Consider the following 26,687-nt stretch of genomic DNA (forward strand, 5'->3'; position numbering starts at 1 on the left):
AACAGAATCTGAAGAAATTTAAAAATCATCAGATCCTACTGCAAAACCATATATTCAATAAAACTGGAAAATCTTGAGGAAATGGACAATATTTGAGACAGATAGCAGGTACCAAAGTTAAATCAGGAATGAATAAAACATTTAAACAACCTCAAGACTCCTAAAGAAATAGAAGCAGTCATTAAAAGTCTCCTAACCAAAAAGGACCCAGTATCAGATGGGTTTAGTGCAGAATTCTATCAAACCTACATAGAAGAATTCATACCAATACTGTCCAAACTATTCCATAAAATAGAAATAAACAGAGTTCTATCAAATTCCATCTGTAAAGCTAAAATTACTCGTATACTGAAACCACACAAAGACCCAACAAAGAAAGAGAACTTTAGACCAATTTCCCTTATGAATATTGACACAAAAATACTCAATAAAATTCTTGCAAACTGAATATAAGAACACATCAAAACGATCATTCATAATAATTAAGTAGGCTTCATTGCAGGGATGCAGGGATGGTTTAGTATACAATGTTATCCACTATATAAACAAAATCAAGATAAGAACCAAATGATCATTTCATTAACGGCTGAGAAAGCATTGGACAAAATTCACCACCCCTTCATGATAAATGTCCTGGAAAGATCAGGAATTCAAGGCCCATATCTAAGCAGAGTAAAATCAATATACAGCAAACCAGTAGCTAACATCAAACTGAATGGAGAGAAACTTGAAGCAATATCACTAAAGTCAGGGACTAGACAAGGCTGCCCACTCTCTCCCTACTTATTTAATATAATACTCGAAGTCCTACCCAGAGCAATCAGACAGTGAAAGGAGGTCAAAGGGATACAAATTGGAAGAGAAGAAATCAAAATATCACTATTTGCAGATGATTTGCTAGTATACTTAAATGTCATCAAAAGTTCTACCAGAGAACTACTTAATCTGATGAAAAAAATTCAGCAAAGTGTCTGGGTATAAAATTAACTCAAATAAATCAGTAGCCTTCCTCTACTCAAATGATAAACAGGCTGAGAAAGAAATTAGAAAAATGACACCCTTCACAATAGTTCCAAATAAAATAAAATATCTTGGTGTGATTTTTACCAAGCAAGTGAAAGATGTGTATGACAAGAACTTCAAATCTCTAAAGAAAGAAATTGAGGAAGAGCTCAGAAGATGGAAAGATCTCCCATGCTCAGGGATGGGTAGAATTAATGTAGGAAGAATGGCCATTTTGCCAGAAGCAATCTACAGATTCAGTGAATTCCATCGAAATTCCTACTCAATTCTTTATAGAGATAGAAAGAGCTGTTTGCGAATTCATTTGGAATAACAAAAAACCCAGGATAGAAAACAATATTCAACAATAAAATAACTTCTGGGGGAATGACCATCCCTGACTTCAAGCAGTATTACGGAGCAATAATCATAAAAACTGTTTGGTATTGGTACAGAGACAGACAGATAAATCAGTGGAAAAGAATTGGACACCCAGAAATGAACCCAGACACCTACGGTCACTTGATCCTTGACAAAGGAGCTAAAACCATCCAATGAAAGAAAGATAGCATTTTCTTTTTTTTCCCTCCCCATCCTCCCCCCATTACCGCCCTCCCCCCAACAGTCAAGTTTACTGGGGGTTCAGTCTTGGCAGGAACAAGGGCTTCCCCTTACACTGGTGCTGTTACTAGGCTATTCATTGCTACCTATGAGGTTGGAGCCCAGGGTCAGTTCATGTATAGCCTTTGGGTAGTGGCTTAGTCCCTGGAAGCTCTGGTTGGTTGGCATTGTTCTTCATATGGGGTCTCAAGCCCCTTCAAGCTCTTTCAGTCCTTTCTAAGATTCCTTCAACGGGGGTCCCGTTGTCAGTTCAGTGGTTTAATGATGGCATTTGCCTATATATTTGCTGTATTCTGGCTGTGTCTTTTGGGAGAGATCTACATCCAGTTCCTGTCCGCCTGCACTTCTTTGCTTCATCCATCTTATCTAGTTTGGTGGCTGTATATGTATGGGACACATGTGGGGCAGGCTCTGAATGGGTGTTCCTTCTGCCTCTGTTCTAAACTTTGCCTCCCTATTCCCTCCCAAGGGTATTCTTGTTCCCCCTTTTAAAGAAGGAGTCAAGCATTCGCATTTTGATCATCCTTGATTTTCATGTGTTCTGTGCATCTAGAGTAATTCAAGCATTTGGGCTAATAGCTACTTATCAATGAGTGCATACCATGTGTGTTTTTCTGTGACTGGGTTACCTCACTCAGGATGATATTTTCCAGTTCCATCCATTTGCCTATGAATTTCATAAGGTTATTTTTTTGATACCTGAGTAATATTCCATTGTTTGGATGTACCTAATTTTCGGCATCCATTCCTCTGTTGAAGGACATCTAGGTTCTTTCCAGCTTCTGGCTATTATAAATAAGGCTGCTATGAACATAGTGGAGCATGTGTCTTTGTTATATGTTGGGGCATCTTTTGGGTATATGCCCAAGAGAGGTATAGCTGGATCCTCAGGCAGTTCAATGTCCAATTTTCTGAGGAACCTCCAGACTGATTTCCAGAATGGTTGTACCAGTCTGCAATCCCACCAACAATGGAGGAGTGTTCCTCTTTCTCTGCATCCTCGCCAGCATCTGCTGTCACTTGAGTTTTTGATCTTAGCCATTCTCACTGGTGTGAGGTGAAATCTCAGGGTTGTTTTGATTTGCATTTCCCTTATGACTAAAGATGTTGAACATTTCTTTAGGTGTTTCTCACCATTCGGCATTCCTCAGCTGTGAATTCTTTGTTTAGCTCTGAACGCCGTTTTTTAATAGGGTTATTTGTCTCCCTGCAGTCTAACTTCTTGAGTTCTTTGTATATTTTGGATATAAGCCCTCTATCTGTTGTTGGATTGGTAAAGATCTTTTCCCAATCTGTTGGTTGCCGTTTTGTCCTAACCTCAGTGTCCTTTGCCTTACAGAAGCTTTGCAGTTTTATGAGATCCCATTTGTCGATTCTTGATCTTAGAGCATAAGCCATTGGTGTTTTGTTCAGGAAATTTTTTCTAGTGCCCATGTGTTCCAGATGCTTCCCTGGTTTTTCTTCTATTAGTTTGAGTGTATCTGGCCCGTAAATATCTTCAACAAAATTATAGAAGAAACATCTGTAACCTAAAGTAAGAGATGCTCATTAACATAAAAGAAACCTACAGAACTCCAAATAGAGTGGAAAATGAAAGAAATTCCTCACATCACATGATAGTCAAAAGAACAAATGCACAAAACAAAGGGAGAATATAAAAATTAGTAAAGGAAAAAGGTAAAGTAACATAAAAAGGCAGACCTATCTGAATTATGCCAGACTTCTCAACAGGGACTATGAAAGCTAGATGATCCTGGACAGATGTCATACAGAACCTAGGGGAACAGAAATGCCAGCCAAAGGTACTATACCCAGGGAAACTCTCCATTGACATAGATAGAGAAACCAAGATTTTCCATTACAAAAAAAAAAAAAAAAACATTTACACAGTAACTTTCCACAAATCCAGCTCTACAAAAGAAAATAGATGAAAAACTCCAACAAAGGAGGGAAACTACAACCTAGGAAAAGCAAGAAATTAATCTTCTTTCAATAAACCCAAAATAAGATAGCCACAAAAACATAATTCTACCTCTAACAACAAAAACAACAGAAAACAAAAATCACTATTCCTTAATTTCTCTTAGTATCAGTGGAATCAATTCCCACAATAAAATGACATAGATTGAAAGATTGGATAGGTAAACAGAACCAAGGGTGTTGCTGCATACAGGAAACTCACCATAGTGACAAAAACAGATACTCTCTCAGTGTAAAATTATGAAATTTTTTTCCATGCAAATGGTCCCAAGAAACAAGCCAGAGTAGCTATTCTATTATCAAATAAAATCAACTTTCAACCAAAATTTATCCAAATAAATAAAGTAGGACACTTTATACACATCAAAGAAAAATTCAACCAAGAATTGTGAACATCTATGCTCCAAATGCAAGGGCAACCACATTCATAAAAGAAACTTTACTAAATCACAAAGCATGTATTGCACCATACACAATAATAGTGGGTGACTTAAACACTCCACTTTCATCAATAGGCAGATCATAGAAACAGAGAAACAATGAAACTAACAGAAGTTATAAAATAAAAGTTTTTAGCAAATATCTGTAGAATATTTAATCTTAGAACAAAAGAATATACCTTCTACTCATCAATTCAGGGGACCTTCTCCAAAAGTGATGATATAATTGTTCAAAATAAAGCCCTCAACAGATACAAGAAGATTAAAATAATCCTATTAATCACAACAGATCATCACAGACTAAGGCTGGTCTTCAATGACAAAAACAGCAACAGAAAGCCCACATACACTTGGAAGTTGAATAGTGCTCTTCCCAATGATAACTTGGTAAAGGAAGAAATAAAGAAATTAAAGACTTTCTAGAACTTAATGGGAATAATGACACAACATACCCAAACTTATAGGATACAATGCAGTGATAAGAAGAAAACTCATACCTCTAGGTGCCTTCAAATATAAACTGGAGAGAGCAACACTAACAGCTTGACAGCACATCCAAATGCTCTAGAATAAAAAGAAGCAAATTCACCTAAGAGGAGAAGACAGAGGAAATAATTAAAATGAGAGCTCAAATAAGCCAAGTAGAAACAAAAAGAACTATACTAAGATTCAAGAAACCAGGAACTGGTTCTTTGAGAAAATGAATAAGATAGATAACTTAACCAGACTAAACAAGGGCATGGAGATAGTATCCAAGTTAACAAAATCAGAACTGAAAAGGGAGACATAACAAGAGAAATGGAGGAAATTCTAAAAATCATCAAATCCGACTACTAGGACAATAGAAAAGTAAGTCATTAAATAAATGATAACTAATTATGATTCATAGACACAGAGAAGTAAGGCATAGAGGAAAAAATGGAAGGGAAACATATATCTACCAGGGAGGGAAAATTAGAATATGTGATATGTGTGTCCTTTACATTTTCTCTATAGCCAGATCCTCCCGAAAGCTGGGTAGCTAATAGCACAAATGACATCCAAATTATCTATATGACCATGAATATGCCAGACCCTGCCTTTTAAGATAATACAGATAGCCTATCTCTAAAACTCATTGTAAGAAATCACATGTACCCTGGGTTAACTTTCTATTTAATTATACTTCTTTTTATACCCAGGATTATATAAGACTGGGAAATATTTTTGTTGCCTTTTTTCTTTCGTTTTCTTTTTTTTTCTTTAAATTAGATTTTTTTATTAACTTGAGTATTTCTTATATATATTTCGAGTGCTATTCCCTTTCCCGGTTTCCGGGGAAACATCCCCTCCCCTCTCCCCTTCCTTATGGGTGTTCCCCTCCCAATCCTCCCCCAATTGCCGCCCTCCCCCCAACAGTATAGTTCACTGGGGGTTCAGTCTTAGCAGGACCCAGGGCTTCCCCTTCCACTGGTGCTCTTACTAGGATATTCATTGCTACCTATGAGGTCAGAGTCCAGGGTCAGTCCATGCATAGTCTTTAGGTAGTGGCTTAGTCCCTGGAAGCTCTGGTTGCTTGGCATTGTTGTACATATGGGGTCTCGAGCCCCTTCAAGCTCTTCCAGTTCTTTCTCTGATTCCTTCAACGGGGGTCCTATTCTCAGTTCAGTGGTTTGCTGCTGGCATTCGCCTCTGTATTTGCTGTATTCTGGCTGTGTCCCTCAGGAGCGATCTACATCCGGCTCCTGTCGGTCTGCACTTCTTTGCTTCATCCATCTTGTCTAATTGGGTGGCTGTATATGTATGGGCCACATGTGAGGCAGGCTCTGAATGGGTGTTCCTTCAGTCTGTTTTAATCTTTGCCTCTCTCTTCCCTGCCAAGGGTATTCTTGTTCCCCTTTTAGAGAAGGAGTGAAGCATTCACATTTTGATCATCCGTCTTGAGTTTCATTTGTTCTAGGTATCTAGGGTAATTCAAGCATTGGGGCTAATAGCCACTTATCAATGAGTGCATACCATGTATGTCTTTCTGTGATTGGGTTAGCTCACTCAGGATGATATTTTCCAGTTCCAACCATTTGCCTAAGAATTTCATAAAGTCGTTGTTTTTGATAGCTGAGTAATATTCCATTGTGTAGATGTACCACATTTTCTGTATCCATTCCTCTGTTGAAGGGCATCTGGGTTCTTTCCAGCTTATGGCTATTATAAATAAGGCTGTGATGAACATGGTGGAGCACGTGTCTTTTTTATATGTTGGGGCATCTTTTGGGTATATGCCCAAGAGAGGTATAGCTGGATCCTCAGGCATTTCAATGTCCAATTTTCTGAGGAACCTCCAGACTGATTTCCAGAATGGTTGTACCAGTCTGCAATCCCACCAACAATGGAGGAGTGTTCCTCTTTCTCCGCATCCTCGCCAGCATCTGCTGTCATTTGAGTTTTTGATCTTAGCAATTCTCACTGGTGTGAGGTAAAATCTCAGGGTTGTTTTGATTGCAGTTCCCTTATGACTAAAGATGTTGAACATTTCTTTAGGTGTTTCTCACCATTCGGCATTCCTCAGCTGTGAATTCTTTGTTTAGCTCTGAACGCGATTTTTAGTAGGGTTATTTGTCTCCCTGCGGTCTAACTTCTTGAGTTCTTTGTATATTTTGGATATAAGCCCTCTATCTGTTGTAGGATTGGTAAAGATCTTTTCCCAATCTGTTGGTTGCCGTTTTGTCCTAACCACAGTGTCCTTTGCCTTACAGAAGCTTTGCAGTTTTATGAGATCCCATTTGTCGATTCTTGATCTTAGAGCATAAGCCATTGGTGTTTTGTTCAGGAAATTTTTTCTAGTGCCCATGTGTTCCAGATGCTTCCCTGGTTTTTCTTCTACTAGTTTGAGTGTGGCTGGTTTGATGTGGAGGTCCTTGATCCACTTGGACTTAAGCTTTGTACAGGGTGATAAGCATGGATCGATCTGCATTCTTCTACATGTTGACCTCCAGTTGAACCAGCACCATTTGCTGAAAATGCTATCTTTTTTCCATTGGATGGTTTTGGCTCCTTTGTCAAAAATCAAGTGACCATAGGTGTGTGGGTTCATTTCTGGGTCTTCAATTCTATTCCATTGGTCTATCTGTCTGTCTCTGTACCAATACCATGCAGTTTTTTATCACTATTGCTCTGTCATACTGCTTAAGTTCAGGGGTAGTGATTCCCCTTAAAGTCCTTTTATTGTTGAGGATAGTTTTAGCTATCCTGGGTTTTTTGTTTTTCCAGATGAATTTGCAAATTGTTCTGTCTAACTCTTTGAAGAATTGGATTGGTATTTCAATGGGGATTGCATTGAATCTGTAGATCGCTTTTGGTAAAATGGCCATTTTTACTGTATTAATCCTGCCAATCCATGAGCATGGGATATCTTTCAATCTTCTGAGGTCTTCTTCAATTTCTTTCTTCAGTGTCTTGAAGTTCTCATTGTACAGATCTTTTACTTGCTTGGTTAAAGTCACACCGAGGTACTTTATATTATTTGGGTCTATTATGAAGGGTGTCGTTTCCCTAATTTCTTTCTCGGCTTGTTTCTCTTTTGTGTAGAGGAAGGCTACTGATTTATTTGAGTTAATTTTATACCCAGCCACTTTGCTGAAGTTGTTTATCAGCTTTAGTAGTTCTCTGGTGGAACTTTTGGGATCACTTAAATATACTATCATATCATCTGCAAATAGTGATATTTTGACTTCTTCTTTTCCGATCTGTATCCCCTTGACCTCCTTTTGTTGTCTGATTGCTCTGGCTAGAACTTCAAGAACAATATTGAGTACGTAGGGAGAGAGTGGGCAGCCTTGTCTAGTCCCTGATTTTAGTGGGATTGCTTCAAGTTTCTCTCCATTTAGTTTAATGTTAGCAACTGGTTTGCTGTATATGGCTTTTCCTATGTTTAGGTATGGGCCTTGAATTCCTATTCTTTCCAGGACTTTTATCATGAAGGGGTGTTGAATTTTGTCAAATGCTTTCTCTGCATCTAATGAAATGATCATGTGGTTTTGTTCTTTCAGTTTGTTTATATAATGGATCACGTCGATGGTTTTCCGTATATTAAACCATCCCTGCATGCCTGGGATGAAGCCTACTTGATCATGGTGGATGATTGCTTTGATGTGCTCTTGGATTCGGTTTGCCAGAATTTTATTGATTATTTTTGCGTCGATATTCATAAGGGAAATTGGTCTGAAGTTCTCTTTCTTTGTTGGGTCTTTGTGTGGTTTAGGTAAAAGAGTAATTGTGGCTTCATAGAAGGAATTCGGTAGTGCTCCATCTGTTTCAATTTTGTGAAATAGTTTGGATAATATTGGAATGAGGGCTTCTATGAAGGTTTGATAGAATTCTGCACTAAACCCCTCTGGACCTGGGCTCTTTTTGGTTGGGAGAACTTTAATGACTGCTTCTATTTCCTTAGGAGTTATGGGGTTGTTTAAGTGGTTTATCTGTTCCTGATTTAACTTCGGTACCTGGTATCTGTCTAGGAAATTGTCCATTTCCTGCAGATTTTCAAGTTTTGTTGAATATAGGCTTTTATAGTAAGATCTGATGATTTTTTGAATTTCCTCTGAATCTGTAGTTATGTCTCCCTTTTCATTTCTGATTTTGTTAATTTGGACACACTCTCTGTGTCCTCTCGTTAGTCTGGCTAAGGGTTTATCTATCTTGTTGATTTTCTCAAAGAACCAACTTTTGGTTCTGTTGATTCTGTCTATGGTCCTTTTTGTTTCTACTTGGCTGATTTCAGCTCTGAGTTTGATTATTTCCTGCCTTCTACTCCTCCTGGGTGTATTTGCTTCTTTTTGTTCTAGAGCTTTTAGGTGTGCTGTCAAGCTGCTGACATATGCTCTTTCCTGTTTCTTTCTGCAGGAACTCAGCGCTATGAGTTTTCCTCTTAGCACAGCTTTCATTGTGTCCCATGAGTTTGGGTATGTTGTACCTTCATTTTCGTTAAATTCTAAAAAGTCTTTAATTTCTTTCTTTATTTCTTCCTTGACCAGGTTATCATTGAGTAGAGCATTGTTCAATTTCAACGTATATGTGGGCATTCTTCCCTTATTGTTATTGAAGACCAGTTTTAGGCCGCGGTGGTCCGATAGCACGCATGGGATTATTTCTATCATTCTGTACCTGTTGAGGCCCGTTTTTTGACCAATTATATGGTCAATTTTGGAGAAAGTATCATGAGGAGCTGAGAAGAAGGTATATCCTTTTGCTTTAGGATAGAATGTTCTATAAATATCTGTTAAGTCCATTTGGCTCATGACTTCTCTTACTCTATGTCTCTGTTTAATTTCTATTTCCATGATCTGTCCATTGATGAGAGTGAGGTGTTGAAATCTCCTACTATTATTGTGTGAGGTGCAATGTGTGTTTTGAGCTTTAGTAAGGTTTCTTTTACGTACGTAGGTGCCCTTGTATTTGGGGCATAGGTATTTAGGATTGAGAGTTCATCTTGGTTGATTTTTTTCTTTGATGAATATGAAGTGTCCTTCCTTATCTTTTTTGATGACTTTTAGTTGAAAATTGATTTTATTTGATATTTGAATGGCTACTCTAACTTGCTTCTTCTGACCATTTGCTTGGAAAGTTGTTTTGTACCCTTTCACTCTGAGGTAGTGTAGGTCTTTGTCTCTGAGGTTTGTTTCTTGTAGGCAGCAGAATGCAGGGTCCTCGTTGCGTATCCAGTTTGTTAATCTATGTTTTTTTCATTGGGGAGTTGAGGCCATTGATGTTGATAGATATTAAGCAATAGTGATTATTGCTTCCTGTTATATTCATATTTGGATATGAGGTTATGTTTGTGTGCTTTTCCTCTCTTTGTTTTTTTGCCAAGACATTTAGTTTCTTGCTTCTTCTAGGGTATAGCTTCCCTCCTTATGATGGGCTTTACCATTTATTATCCTTTGTAGTGCTGGATTTGTAGAAAGATATTGTGTAAATTTGGTTTTGTCATGGAATATCTTGGTTTCTCCATCTATGTTAATTGAGAGTTTTGCAGGATACAGTAACCTGGGCTGGCATTTGTGTTCTCTTAGGGTCTGTATGACATCAGTCCAGGATCTTCTGGCCTTCATAGTTTCTGGCGAAAAGTCTGGTGTGATTCTGATAGGTCTGCCTTTATATGCTACTTGACCTTTTTCCCTTACTGCTTTTAATATTCTTTCTTTATTTTGTGCGTCTGGTGTTTTGACTATTATATGACGGGAGGTGTTTGTTTTCTGGTCCAATCTATTTGGAGTTCTGTAGGCTTCTTGTATGCCTATGGGTATCTCTTTTTTTAGGTTAGGGAAGTTTTCTTCTATGATTTTGTTGAAGATATTTACTGGTCCTTTGAGTTGGGAGTCTTCACTCTCTTCTATACCTATTATCCTTAGGTTTGATCTTCTCATTGAGTCCTGGATTTCCTGTGTGTTTTGGACCAGTAGCTTTTTCTGCTTTACATTATCTTTGACAGTTGAGTCAATGATTTCTAGGGAATCTTTTGCTCCTGAGATTCTCTCTTCCATCTCTTGTATTCTGTTGGTGAAGCTCGTATCTACAGCTCCTTGTCTCTTCTTTTGGTTTTCTATATCCAGGGTTGTTTCCATGTGTTCTTTCTTGATTGCTTCTATTTCCATTTTTAATTCCTTCAACTGTTTGATTGTGTTTTCCTGGAATTCTTTCAGGGATTTTTGTGACTCCTCTCTATGGGCGTCTACTTGTTTATTTATGATTTCCTGGAATTCTTTCAGGGATTTTTGTGACTCCTGTCTATGGGCTTCTACTTGTTTATTTATGATTTCCTGGAATTCTTTCAGGGATTTTTGCGATTCCTCTCTGTAGGCTTCTACTTGTTCTCTAAGGGAGTTCTTCACGTCTTTCTTGAAGTCCTCCAGCATCATGATCAAATATGATTTTGAAACTAGATCTTGCTTGTCTGGTCTGTTTGGATATTCCATGTTTGTTTTGATGGGAGAATTGGGCTCCGATAGTGCCATGTAGTCTTCGTTTCTATTGCTTGGGTTCCTGCGCTTGCCTCTCGCCATCAGATTATCTCTAGTGTTACTTTGTTCTGCTATTTCTGACAGTGGCTAGACTGTCCTATAAGCCTGTGTGTCAGGAGTGCTGTAGACCTGTTTTCCTGTTTACTTTCAGCCAGTTATGGGGACAGAGTGTTCTGCTTTCTGGCGTGTAGTTTTTCCTCTCTACAGGTCTTCATCTGTTCCTGTGGGCCTGTGTCTTAAGTTCACCAGGCAGGTCACTTGCAGCAGAAAAGTTGGTCTTACCTGTGGTCCCGAGGCTCAAGTTCACTCGCGGGGTTCTGCCCTCGAGCTCTCTGTGGCGGCAGCAACCAGGGAGATCTGTGCCGCCGTTTCCGCGAGCTTCAGTGCACCAGGGTTCCAGATGGTGTTTGGTGTTTTATCTGGCGTCCGAGATGTGTGCAGAGTGCAGTCTCTTCTGGTTTCCCAGGCGTGTCTGCCTATCTGAAGGTTTAGTTCTCCCTCCCACGGGATTGGGGTGCACAGAACTGTTTATCTGGTCTGTTCTTTCAGGTTTTGGCGGTGTCTCAGGCGCAGGGGTCCTGCTGCTCCTGGGCCCTCCCCCACAGGAACCCAGAGGCCTTATACAGTTTCCTCTTGGGCCAGGGATGTGGGCAGGGGTGGGCAGTGTTGGTGGTCTCTTCCGCTCTGCAGCCTCAGGAGTGCCCACCTGACCAGGTGTTGAGGTCTCTCTCCCACGGGGTCTGGGAGCAGAGAGCTGCTGCGGGCTGGGATCCGCGGGTGTGGGACTCCAGGTAAACACAGGAAGTGCCTGGTCCTAGAGGAATTCTGCCTCTGTGTGTCCCGAGTTCACCAGGCAGGTCTCTTGCAGCAGAAAAGTTGGTCTTACCTGTGGTCCCGAGGCTCAAGTTTGCTCGCGGGGTGCTGCCCACAAGCTCTCTGCGGCGGCAGCAACCAGGAAGATCTGCCTTTCTTTTATTTTTTAATGAGTTATAAAACCCAATTCCTTGTTTTAACACTAGACCAGGGGAAAGGACTGTGATCAAACACATGGAAAAATTTCCCTGAGTTGTATATAAAAATGTCACATTGATATTTTAGCCCTGGCAAAGAGAAACACTCTCAGCAGCTGAGCATCTGGAGACATCTGAAGGAACATTTGGAGCATCTCACTTCTGCTTCCCTGCGTGGTTTATGTTATGGCATTAATCACCTTGAGAGGGCTTAAACATTTTGACAGTAATGCCTGCAAAATCTTCAGGCTGCAGGTTGTTAATCTTGAGAGAATACTTTGTGCCAGATCCACTGTCACTGAACTGCTATGGAACCCCATCTTCCAAGATAGTTGCACCATAGATTAGGAGCTGAGGACAGTTTTCTGGTTTCTGCTGATAGCATGCTAAATTACTGTAAATGTTCTCACTTGCTAGACATGTGATGGTGACACTATCTCCCACAGATGCAGTGAGGAAGGTTGGAGACTGAGTCATCTGGATGTCACATCTGGCATCTAAGTTTGGAAAATTTCTAACAAGCCCCACATGATTAATTCTCTCACAAAAGGATTTTCATTGAAACCAAACATCACTGATTACACCCAACTGAATAAATTTCCATTGTTTCCTTCCTTATCTGTAAGCCACAGCAGCAGCAAACCCAGGAGCTGAGTGGGCACACTCATGTCTGTGCTGTGACCTGTGAGGCTGACTCTAGCACAGGTTGTGATCTGCTATAAAGAAGTCCTCATATCAGTGGGCTGTTCTCTGAGTACATGCAAATCAGCACAGGGTTGGCACAGGTGCACAATTCATCAGGTCAGAACTTTATTACAGACTTGTGGTTCTCCTGTGTTTCCAACTGAGACACAGTACTGGTTTATTTGTAGGGAATGTGTTTCTCTTTGAACACAGAACAGGAACTGTCTGTGAGTTGCACATTATTTTGACTCCTGTTATGTTCCACATAGAATTTCCTGGCTATGTTTTCTTCAATGTTATGGTTTCTCAGATATGGTACTGTTATAGACAGTACAAAATTGGTTCCATTTTCCTTTAATAATTAGATGTAGATGTTATTTTACCCAGGCATGTTTTTTCAGGTTTTTTTCTGTTTGTTTGTGAGCCTGAATTTCAGTTACAGCATTTTGCCTTACTTTTCCTTATTCCAAGTCCCCAAAATATATTCCACTGTTCTCTTTCAAATTCATGACCTCTCTTTTCACTAATTGTTTTTGTATGCACTTATGTGTTTGTACACACACACACACACACACACACACACACACACACTTATACACACACACCTCATACATACAGACACACTACTAATATAACTCACTGAGTCCATATAACATTACTTAAGTTTTCAGGGCTTATGTTTTGAAATGGGACATTCAATTGATATGCTCCTCCCTGTGAAGGACCACTTCTGCTGACAGCTTTATCCACTTCTCCCTAATGATTTTTTTGAAGATGTGAAATCTCACAGACTTTTGCCCTTTTTGTTTCTCATGTTCATCAGTGTCCTACTGGTTCAACTCACATTTGAGGAGTCAAGTAAGTAACATTTTACAATTATAGTTCATGTTGTTAGTAAAATACACAACCTGATAGCAATTAACTTATCCTCTGGCTTTATTGATTTTCCATTTTTTAAAATGTTCCCTTCCTGTTCCTTGGATATGGGAGCTTTTTGTAGATATATCTCTTATTTAATGTGGAAAAGTAAAAGCCCTCAGATTTTCCCCACAAAGGTGAAAAGAGTCTTCTGAGATTTGAAGCTCATATTCACATTGGTTCCCAGCTAATTTCTTCAAAGCCTTAAATATAAAAGTGTTGTAATATACAATCTCTTTTCTATAAAGCTGCACAGAGACTCCCAAAGAAGAAAGAAACAAAACACTGAAAAATTCATTTGCATAGATTCATACTATTAAAGATAGATAAATAGAGAAAAGCAAGTTCTCCAAAAGCCTAGGAAATGTCACACCTTAAGGGTCTTTTCACTTTCTATTATGATCCTTTGAGATCAAATTGGAGATATTGTATGTTTGCCCCATTTTGTCAAGTGTTTTTCTTTCTTAGACTTACTGATTATATGGCTTCCTATGGCATTAAATGTTCTCAATTTTGAAGAGAATTAAGGATGCTAACAAGCACCCTCTATACAGGTAATAAGGATATGCAAGATTGGGTTCTAATTGTGTTAAATTGGTCACAATTTACAGAAATTTACATTCATCATTTAAAAATCTGTGCAATTTTTGAGCATTGATATTCTCATATATACAAATATTCCTAGAAACTCCAGGAAGTAAAACTTTTAATCACTCTACTGTGTGAAATTTTTTCACCTCATCTAGTCCTCACTAATTATATGATACCCAATGCACAGGAATGGTTCAAATTGGAAGCAGAAAGTTGTTACTCATGGTAACAGAGGACAATATTATAGGGGAATATGATGAGAGGGTGTAGATTTCAAAGCTATAGGAGGCGGGTAGGATCTCAGAAGATTTCAGAGAAGACAATGTAGCTGCTTTTATTCTAATGCTAATTGTGTCCACAAAAATTTTTTTACAATAGATGGTCTGCACATACCTTCTGGGAACCTGCCTCCGTTTTATTCTGATTGGTAAACAAAGATGCCAACAGACAATAGCTGGAGAGGAGAGACATAGGCAGGGTTTAGGGCTCCTGGGTTTGGAACCACAAGGAGGAAGAAAAGGAGAGACACAGAGACTACCATGGACAGGTAATAATATCCAGGATGAAGAAGCAGAGGGGCCAAGAGAATTCAGCCCAGAGGGCTGCTCCAATGGGTCAACAGCAGCCAAGATGGAACAAAGAAATTAGTAAGTAGTAACAGGGAGTTTTCTATCTAATCTTCTGATGAAAGAAGATCTTAGATTCACTCTCATTTTACCTGTCATTTGAAATAATAAACTTCTATGATTAGAGGTCAACTTCTTATCCTTCAAAGAGACCTTACAATAGTAACTGTTAAGCTATTCAACAACTGAGATGATCCAAAAATTCAAAATCATTGTTTTGGAGAAGGAGCTTTAAAACTACTTTAAATACTTTATAGACAAGAAAGAAACTGTGCTAGAACCAACTTATTCATCATCATCTTCTTCATCTTTGTCTTCCTCTTTTTCCTCCTCTTCCTCATCCTCTTCATCCTCCTGGTCATCTTCCTCTTCCTTCTTTTTCTTGCTCTTCTCAAACTTGACCACCCACTTTTTTGCTGCATCAGGTTTTCCTTTAGCTCTGTAGGATATCCGTCTCATACTTCTCCTTCAGTTTGGCACACTTCTTCTCATAGGGCTGCTTGTTATCCATTGCAGTGTTGTTCCACATCTCTCCAAGTTTCTTTGCAACATCACCAATGGACAAACCAGGATGCTCGCCTTTGATTTTTGGGCAGTATTCAGAACTCAGGACTTATAACACACCAGCAGGCCTCCCCTGATGATGCCCTGATTACAGCTGCACCCCAAGGAGAGCACCCTCTTCAAGCACTTCCTGGTGAGCAGTACCTACTTAACCTCTGTGTGCTTTCTTAATCTCAGAACTTGACTTTCCACAATGTACATATGTTCTAAAGTGAGTGTTCCTCAGCTTGGAGCTACCTGTGTTACCCCTGGGGATGGATCCTTTCACTGACCCTTGTTTTATGACCTTTTCCCTTGGGTGAGATTTTTCCTCTCTTTTGTTTCAAACAGTTTAAAATGCCAGGCCAGTTCTAGATAAAGTGCCCTCTGGCTCAGGAGCACTGGTTCTATCTGTAGCCCCAACACTGGTAGGAGCGATTAATAATCTCTATTCCCACCCATGGGTCTATTGGTCTTTGCCTCCTGTTCCCAATTCCTGGAAGGTTTTGGTCTAATTTACACTAAGCAGAAAGCAATATCTCTTTCTGGCACCATCCCCAGGACTCCTGCTCTTCCCTTCCTCATTGCTGTGGCTCCTGGTTCAAGCCTTTTAAAAGCGAGTCTGGCCCCACCCCTTGTATTCTGCTAGGTATTAGGACTCTGTACAGGGATTAAGTCACTACCCAAAGACTGACTCTGGGCTCCAACTGAATAGGTAGCAATGAATAGCTTAATAAGCGCACCAGTGGAAGGCAAGTCCTTGGTCCTGCCAAGACTGAACCCCCAGTGATCTAGATTGTTGGGGGGAGGATGGGGAGGGGAACAGTCATCTAGAAGGGGAGGGGGATGTTGGCCTGGAAACCGGGAAAGTTTATTAAATTGGGTATTTCATTTGAAATGAAAATAAGAAATACAGAATTTAATAAAGATGGAGAAAAAAAACAAAAAACAAAACAAAAGACACTGTGCAAACGAGCTCTCTTTCTGTTTGGGACTTTCCTCCTGTGCTCAGCCTACCACAGCCTCAAGAAAAACAGCTTTCACACTGTCTTTTCAAGTGTGCTCACACCACCACGCCTGCAAAGTACTTCAACAAGTTTTGCAGATCTTAAAGAATGTTTATGTTGTTAACTCATGTTGTTATTTCTTTTGTAAGCTTATAAGCTTCTGGAAACCCACTCAAACCAAGCTCTCATGGACCAAATAGACTCCAAGCAGATAAGTAGATCTTCTTAAGGTTCCCACTTAATACCTATTCCAAAGGGTGGGGTTACTCTGGGTTTCGAATGTACATCTAAGAGAAAAAAAATTCTTTTCTCCCAAATGCACTTAATCTTCTCCTCTACCTATAATAAATATATATGTGTGTTTCAGCATCTTGTCAAGTCCAGGAGCAATGATTAAGATAGAAAAAAATGGTGTAAAGAGATTTCTCAATAGTTGATGAAGTGCCAAACCTTGACGTTCTTTTTACTTTCTATCATGATCCTTTGAGATCAAGCTAGAGATAATGAATGTCAGCTGCATTATTTCAAGTAATTTTTTTCTTATATTAATTATTATATTTCTTCTTATGTTATTTAGTGTTCTCAACTTGGAAAAGTCTTAAGGATGCTAACAAGCAACCTTCTTTGAGGTAATAAAGATGTAATCCAGAAGCTGCATGTGCTTTGTACTTGACTACAGTAGATGAAATAAAGAAGAAAAAAAGGTATAAAACTGAACTGAGTAGCCAGAAAGATAATTTTTTAGGGCCAGAGTCCTAGGACCAGCATTTCTATATCTGCACAATAAGGCATTGTCAGGGTCTCTACTCTCCACTGACTATCAGTAGGTTTGAAATGTTCACACATTATTCTCACAGAAGTGAGCAGGATCTATAAGAAAACAATGGATGCCCAGTGATTTAGAAACTAGAAATTTCTCTTATGCCTAGTGTCACAGAAATCTTGACTAAATGGATATACATTTATTATGGCCTCATCCTGCTGGAGAGATTGTTAAAATGAGGGCATGGTTAGGTCTTGAGGATGACAACAAGCACCATTATGCATTAATAAGGAAATGTAATACAATAGCTGCACATCAGCTGGTCTGCAGTGTGTGAATGGTAAACAAAGAAAAAAAGGTATAAGCTGATCCTACTAACCAAGAAGGTGATTTTTTAAGGCTAGAGTCATAGGACCAGAATTTCTCCATCTGCACCAAAAGACATCAGGATTTCCAGTCTCCATTTTCTAACATTGGGTATGAAATGTGTACTCCACTCTCCCAGAAATGGGCAGGGTCTACAAGAAAATACTGGATACCCAGTGATTTAGAAATGAGAAACTTCTCTTATGCTTAGTGATATAGCAATCTTGAGCAGACATTGTTACCTCTCTTCTTCCTGGAGAGATTGTTAAAATGAGGATAGTGTTAGGCTTTTGTCCAAGGAGAACCCTGATAAAGTAGACAGAATTTATGGAGGATTATAAATTCTCCATAAATCTTGGGAGGTATAACTCGGCTGTTCCTTCCTGTGCATAGTTAGCAACTTTAAGAATCATAGAGTATCACACATAAACATAAATAGGAACAGATGCATATGTGGTCCAATTTTAATTATTAAGAAGTAGGAAATACTGTGTTTGAAGGTAGCTTAATTGATGTCATCTATTAATTTAACAATATTCTGTGTATTCAACTTTACTTAAATCCCTATTCCTCTTATAGTCCATGCATATTTTCAAGCATATTGTGCTTGTTCAGAGATATTGGACTGGTTTGATATTTTGAGTTGCTGTCAGTTCTCACATGGAAGCCCCACATTCAGAGGAGACTGGTTGACTTTGTTAGTTCTCTTGGACTGTCATTAGTTCTCCCATGGGAGCTCCATATCCCAAAGAGACAGGCTGGGTGTTCAGAGTACCTTAATACCCTATCCCATAGCAGGTAGCAAGTTCCTAATTCATGCTATTTTAAACTGCACCATTTTCTGTCAATTTATCCAGTTGAATACAAAGATAGCACATCACATTTAGACTTTAATTGGTATTATTCATGTTTTTAAAATTAAAACAGTATCACATCTATGACATGTATATTTATTTGTTTTAATTATCTTCTCTCTGAGAGGAAGTATTTGTATTCTGCATTGCCAAGCTTATAATTAACATGAAATACTGTTCATAAGCATAATGATATATTTTTATTCTCTCGCTTGGTGGTCTCCGGATCCTTATTGGATGTTTTGCTTTCCCTGAAAAGATAAAAGCAAACAATGCTACACTAACCCTAATTCTGGCTCCTTACATTGACAAGCAAAATATATCTTTCCTGGGGCAAAAGGATTTTTTTCTAAAACAAAAAGCCTTATCTTTAATACTGAAATTATCAATAAATTTTATATGGATAAGTATTCCTACACTCCTCTTTCTTTTTTTTTTTTTTCTTTTTTTTCAGAGCTGGAGACCGAACCCAGGGCCTTGCGCTTCCTACGCAAGCGCTCTACCACTGAGCTAAATCTCCAACCCCTCCTCTTTCTTTTCATATAAACTTGAGGTTGATGCATATTTATCTTTGAAATCATTAAGGAAAGTTCTGTTTATGATTAACCGATGTGTACATAGTATCTTTAAAGAAAAAAATGTGTCATTTTGGACTTTAGGCTGATGTTTGGAAGTGGCTTTATCTTATCATCAGTACATCATGACCTGACTTCATGTTGTGGAGTTTACAGGGATCTCCCTGTCTCTGTCTCCTGTATGCTGGGAATAAAAGTGCACACCACCAAGAATGCTGAAAATGGGGGCTGGGGATTTAGCTCAGTGGTAGAGCGCTTGCCTAGGAAGCTCAAGGCCCCGGGTTCGGTCCCCAGCTCCGAAAAAAAGAACCAAAAAAAAAAAAAAGAATGCTGAAAATGTCACCTCAACTCCAAACCACTATCACTCATTAATTTAGAAAATACTTCTTTTAGTTTGCAGTCTTTCAATTTTTGTCTATTAAGTAATAACAGTAAACCCCTCATCAAGGAATTGGCAATTTTTACCAAATTATATTGGTCAAGTTATATGAACACATAAACCTGAAAAATACTTTTTATTGAAGATATGTTCACTTTTTACATCATACAAACAGAGGGAATTTTGTAACAGTACCAAGGATCTCTGAGTCCGAGCTTTAGTCATTTTGCGCTCAGGAGCATATTATATGCTATGGGTACAGACACTGCATCATCTAAACTTCCAACAATTAAAAGGGTATGGAATAACCAATTATTCCTTCTCTCCAACCAGGATGATATTTTCTCTGGTGGCAGTATACTCGAAGATGATTGTCTGCAAATACCTGGGTAAATGTATGCAATATATCCAAGTGCTGGAATTGAGTGAAAGAAATTCAGAGGTAAGGGACACATTGAGTCTTCTTCACTCCACATATTTCTGTAAACCTCACATCTGGCTGTATCTGTGGAACATTTTGAAGAAGGCTAAGGTACAAACAAAAACAACTAAAGTAACCCAGACTCACACTTCTGCTTTCCTGGTGATTTTTTGTTATGGTCTGCATCACTGTGGGGGCATGCTGTTACCTTGTTGACAGTAATAAATTGATAAATCTTCAAGCTCTACTCCATTGATACTGAGAGTGAAATCTGTCCCAGATCCACTGCCACTGAACCTGGAGGGTATTCCAGAGATGGACTGGGAAGCATACTTGATGAGAAGCCTTGGAGACTCATTTGGTTTTTGCTGATACCAGTGTAGATAAGTGTCAACACTCTCGCTGGCCCGGCAGGAGAGACTGATTCTTTCTCCTGGAGTCACAGACAGGGTGGCTGGAGACTGAGTCAGCACAACGTCCCCTCTGGAGTCTGGAAATATAGAAGACATATTAGTCAAACAAAACATTGAATATGAAACTCTCTTCTAAACTACTGAGAAAAATAGAAGACCTTTATTGTCTCAATTTCTTTAAACAGAAAGTCAAATCCCATGTGATGCTGTCTTCCAAATAAAGCAATTGTATTTAAATGACATCTCTACTTTTTACCATGTCCAAGCAGTCATACCTGAAATCAAGAAAAGGAACATTACAAAGAACTGAGGTATGAACACCATCTTTAAGCCTTCCCTGAATTTATGAAGATAATGACACAGCCCTGAGTAACCTTCTTATAATACTCTAAGACACAGGAATACTAGAAGGAAGAAATATTTATGCAAATCATACTGACTTCATATTGCTTATAAAAAAGACCTTGTCAGAAGAGTAAGCACCTACTCTCTTAAAATATATCTCCCCTTCTGATTACCTGATGAGATTTTGCATTTTAAAGGAGACTTTGCCCCTATGTACGTGGTTACATAATTAGCACAGTCCAAGGGTGTCTGTGGGATTCAATTAGTATTTGAAATGAAGAGTATCTCAAATCCATTTTTTATTCAGGGATTATGTGGTTTTCCTGGATGCTTCTTACAATATGGTTTGAAGCATCTTTAACTGTCTGAACATTCCATGAAGCATCACAACATATAATACTAAAGTGATGTCATACTAATCTGATTTCATGAAAAAGATGTAAGAAAGTCTGGATGTCCTATGAAAACATGTGCCTCCTGAGGAGAGAATGAAATCCCTATAAATGTTTACAATTTCCAACAGTAGATATGAATTTCAGATGTTGAGATACCAACATTCATTTTTAGCACTTTCTAATAAGAGCCAAATATTACATTTTGCATGTATTACCAACAAGAGTGACTTATTTCTAGAAAACTCAAACAAATTCCTTCCCTAATACATGATTTTTCATGCTACTTAAATGACCATAATTCTGAGACAGTCAAAATCAGGAGAGAAATTCCCATCAGGTTCATTTAAAAGAATAACTGTTCCTGTCACATTGCCCATATAACCAAGCAGGATCATATTTGTTATTTAAAAACTGTATCTGAGCTTTTGAAAAGCCTCACTAGCTGCAACTCAGACTACCAAGACTCTAGAGCAATATGGATAGGAATAAAGAAAAGCCTCCATTCACTGATGGTGCAAATGCAATAACTATAAAATCTTGTGCAATTTTCTCAAACAGCTACAAGTATCACTACTACCTTCCCCAGCTATGCCATTTCTGTGGTTATACCTAAAGAACTCTATAGCCTACAAGAGACATAATTTCACATCCATGCATTCTGTTGCTCTATTAACAATAACTATGAAATAGAATCAATTTTAATATATGCTACAAGATAAATGAATAATTAAAATGGAGTACATTCATTCAATGTAGTTTTTTAGGTATGAAGAATTATGAAAATTTTTGAAAAAATATGTGGACCTGGAAAATTATAATGACCAAATTACTCTAGCTCCTCATATAAATTTGACACATTTCTCTCTCTTGTGTGAACTGGAACTTCCAAATTTTCAATTTGTCTGTTTGACTTGCACTACATTTTGATGTAAGAAGCTAGAATATGAATCCCAAATTGGGAGGTTTTGGAAGGATTAGAATAAAACACATATGCTAAGGAATTAAAATAGGCAGACACACTGGAAAGAAATGTTTGTTTATGTTTGGGATGAGAGTTTGAGAAAGAGGCTTGTTAAAAATCTTAAGATTATTCTATTAATCCATAAAGGATAGAGATCAAAATAGTAAATCATACTTGACAAGCAAGTTTAGGATTAGTCATTGGAGATAATGGAGTATCTTCTGGCTTGCTTTATATAAGAATTCAGTAAAAAAAGCAGATGTGTGCAATTATCACAGTCATTATTAATAAGAGAAGTCAGTAAGGTGAAACATCATGCACAGAATATTAAGATTTATATTGATGCTGCATCTGCAATCATCAAAACCCAAAGACGCATAAAAAAAATTAAAGTATTATGGACAATAGTTTGTCTTTTCCTTCCTTCTTTTCTTTCTTCCTTGTTTCCTTCCTTTCTTTCTTTCTTCCTTCCTTCCTTTATTTATCCTTTCTTTCCCTCCTTCCTTTACTTCTTTCAGTATGTCTTTCCTTTTTCTTTATTTGCTTCCTCCTTTCATCCTTTTGTTTTTTTCTCTTCTTATAAATTTATTTTCTTCCTCACATAAAATATTCTGATTATGTTTTCCCATACTTCTATTTCTACCAGCTCCTCCTCATGACCTCTTCCCTCTGGATCTCCCATCTTTATTAATGTGATTAGAGAATAATAATGCTTCTATGCAATAGTAATTAATAATAATGATGTATGATAATAGTAAAGGAAAATAAATAAATATAAAAAGATCAAGGACCAACATCAAAACTGTCAAAAAAACCAAACAAACAAACAAAAAAAAAACAGAAGGAAAATCAGCACAAGAAACATACAAACTACCTTGCATACTCACCATTGCCATACAAACACTGAACTGGAAGCTTGCAGTCCATGTGTGTTTGTGTGTGTGTGTGTGTGTGTGTGTGTGTGTGTGTGTGTATGCAAAGGACATGTAGAGTAAAAATAGAGCAAACTATGTATAAATAAAATTAGATTAAAATCTGAAAATAATAGATAAAATTATGAAAAATGAAGAACCTTGATATTATTATAAATAGAGTATGGTAGATATGTTTGCTAGTATGAAATTACTTTGAGATCCTGATTGATATGGTCACTGGGCCTTCTCTCAAAAATGTCTACAAGGTACTGTACTTAGAAATGGGGATTGGCTAGGAATGTGGGAAATAAAGGTGTTCAGGGGAAGGAGGAGTGAAGGGTGTTCCACCAGAATCTATTTAGAGACCTGGGAATATGGCAGAGAGTAATGAAGGGCCAAAACAGATAGTCAGCTACAGAAAAGGAAATAAGATTTGGAGTTTCTATATTTTGGAGAGGATGAAGAGTGAAGATCTCCACGTAGCTTACCTGCATCATCAGCCTAATGCTATGCTGGCAGGCTTTGCTAGAAAATTCCCATAAAATGACTGCTGGTATTGGGGGCTGGAATATCAGGATAGGATGGTTATAGGAAAAGATCTGTGTGAACCTCTCGAAAGGGAGGCAGAGAGGTAGGGAAGGCCTCAGCCGGCAGTGATCTACAACAGAGATAGTGATAAGACTGAGATATTGGATTTGGAGGAGAGGCCAGAAAGGTGAAAATATGTAGTTATGGTACCTGCTTCCTTCTCCGCCCATATGTATACCTCCCATATGACACAGGCACAGCATTCTTGGGCATGTACTAAAAGTACTCTATGTACTAAAAGAACATTATCACTGAGATATTTACACATCCATGCTTATTGTTTGCCTCCTCCTAAGAGTTAAGAAGTAGAACTAGCATAAATGTGATAAACAAGAAGGAATACAAAAATTGGAGTATGTACAGAACACAGGAATTTATTCAATTGTAAAGAAAAAACAAAATTGTGGAATTTTAAGGAAAAGCGATAGATGTGGAAACTATAATAAAAAATAAGATGACCCAAAATCAAACAAAAAAAGTTTACCCTCATATACAGAGGCTTTTCTATAAAGTATATATGCAGGCATTCACACACACACACACACACACACACACACACAGAGAGAGAGAGAGAGAGAGAGAGAGAGAGAGAGAGAGAGAGAGAGAAAGAGGGAGAGATCACATACAATACATCATTTAAAAAAGATATATGTTTTTAAAACATTAATTATAAGAGCCTGAATAGACTACTTTGCGGAATATTTTCAGGTCTAATTATAGTATTTTGTTAATTTTTTGATAGTTTCATTCTCTTCATTACACCCCTATTCAACCCTCTCTACCAACACCATTCAAATATACACATCTCTAACCTACCTTCAATGCATTAACTACATTTAACTGTCTTTTTATGTACAATATTTGATTCACATACTGCTACTAAGAGACATTTTTTTTTCAGTTGAAACGCTAAACTATTCCTAGACCTGGATGTATTTGATTTAGAATTTTTTTTTCTTATTCCAGCTATACCCTCTCCCTGTGGATTGCAGCATTTTGGCTTTTACCACTCACTACTCAGACATCTGTGTTCATTCCCTTTATACAAGTGCTATACTGAAGACCCTTTCAAGTGGATTCACCAGGTCTTTTTCTGTTCAGGTCAGGTTACCTTCGGTTCTGAGTTGTGTCATACAGAGAAGGTGACTGCCAGTCAATCCAGGAGAGCTACTGTTTGATCTGTAATTCTGGTGCTCAGGTAAAGTGAGTTCAAATGCAGGATTGCTCCCTATGTTCCCTTACCCCCAATAATTTTATAAACTGAAGGCTTATAATAATGCCTCCAGTCTTAGAAAAACGCTAGATCAAATGGACACATCACAAGGAGCAACTGGGGCAAGAAAACCTCACATTTCTGCTTCATTAGGTAGATTATGCTCTGTATCCTTGTGGGAGGCAAATTATTTCCATGTTGAAAGAAACAAGCTGAAGTCTCTTCAAACTGGCAGCTGCTGATGGCAAGGTGAAATTTGTCTGTCTCTCACCCACTGCCACTGAAACAAGAGGGAACCCAGAAAATAAGGGAAGTATAGTTGATATGGACCCTTGGAGCATGTTTTTGTTTGTTTTTGTGTTGCTTTGATTTATGGTACCAACATCAGCTTATTCCAATGCCCTGCCTGGCTCTGCAGTTGTTAGTCACTTTTTTGCCTGTAATTACAGCAGGACTGCTAGAGACTGGGTCATCACAAAGTCACACATTTAAGTTAAAAGAATTCATGAAAAATTAGTAGACACAGGGAAAATACATTATCTGTTTAAATTTTTAGATCTAAACAACAAAAATTCTCCATGACTCAGTATTTCCTTATACAAAGCGAAAAGTGGTTATTTATTTACCACCATCTGCTTTTTGCTTTATTTAGTAACCTTACCTGAAATCCAGATTAATGCTCCAGTGATCAGTGATAAGGACAGCATCCTCTATTTTATTTCACCTTTCATATGCTGAGCATGCCACAGAACAGGGAAGGACATTTTAAGGAGCAGGGATACCAGGTAAAAGAAATATCTGACCAAATAATGCTGACTTTATATTGTTGTAAGTACCGGGACTGTCAAAACAGACTTTGCTATTCTCTGCCTATATTATGACTCCCTCTCCTGGCCACTTGATGAAGTATTTGTACTTGAAAGGCATCTGTGTTTGCTGCACCACATATGGTATTGAGCAGGGATGTATAATATATAATTCAGTTCTTTGTATACCTAGAGTCATCTAGAAAGTACAGCACCTCAGGTCCTTTGTCTTTGTTTATGCTTGTTTTGTTTCCCTTGTCGTTTCTCAAAATGTAGGCTAAATTGATTGATAATTTTATCATCTGAATATTTTATAGACTCTCACACTATATAACACTATAGTGCTAGCTAAAATTAATGAAAAGGACATGGAAAGATTTGAGGTTTAAATAGGACAATTTTCTTCCATAGGGGTCAAATGTAAAGTGTAAAAAGTCCATGGTCAGGATGGAGAGATGGCTCAGCCCTAAAGGGTTAGGTTCACAGTGTAAAACGTCTATGGGCATAAACATTGAGACATAGAAGTCTGAATATCAAAATGTTAGTTTATCCCATTACAAATACAAAGAAGTCTTACATCTTGTATTTCCTACAACTCAGTGTGAATACAAAGTGTTGGGCAGGCACTCTGAATGCAGCACAGACAGCATGCTGTCAAAGGGAATAATATGCTGAGAAATGCCCTCAGGAGAGGGGATTTAAGCAGGTATTATCTTGTAAAGACAGTGGCCTTTCAATAGGGTTATACAACCAAGATAGAGAATGTTTGTTTACTAGTGACAGTTCTTATTAAAGCATTAAGCATTAAGCATCAATATCAAGCTTTAAGATCATAGTTCAACACTATATGTTCATCACAAAATACAAATTGCCCTATGTAATCATAACAAAATACAGATTGCCCTTTGTTCCCAGACCATAAGGATTTGGGAGACATGTGGAATTTTATGTAATAAGTGTTGGGATTGCCAAACCTGTGATCTTACACGTGGCAAGCTTTATTATTTGGTTGTACTCAGCAGTGGTCATTTTTAAGATTGAAATGTTAGCTTTAGTCTTACACCTTACAAGCTTTAGTTTGCCTCTTATTTTGTATGGGCAGATGTATACCTGAGTGTAATAACATAGTTTGTAATCACTTGCATATCTTTATATTCTGTCATAAATGATTAATACAAATTCAGAGTACCAAGGAAATTGAGTTTTTCAGTAAGCTCATGTTCAGAGAAGGAGATATTAGTGCTCTCTAGGCCTAAATTATGTTTTGGTACCTGAAA

The sequence above is a fragment of the Rattus norvegicus genome, chromosome 4, assembly GCF_021556685.1.
Source record: "Rattus norvegicus strain SHRSP/BbbUtx chromosome 4, alternate assembly SHRSP_T2T, whole genome shotgun sequence".
NCBI lineage: Eukaryota > Metazoa > Chordata > Mammalia > Rodentia > Muridae > Rattus > Rattus norvegicus.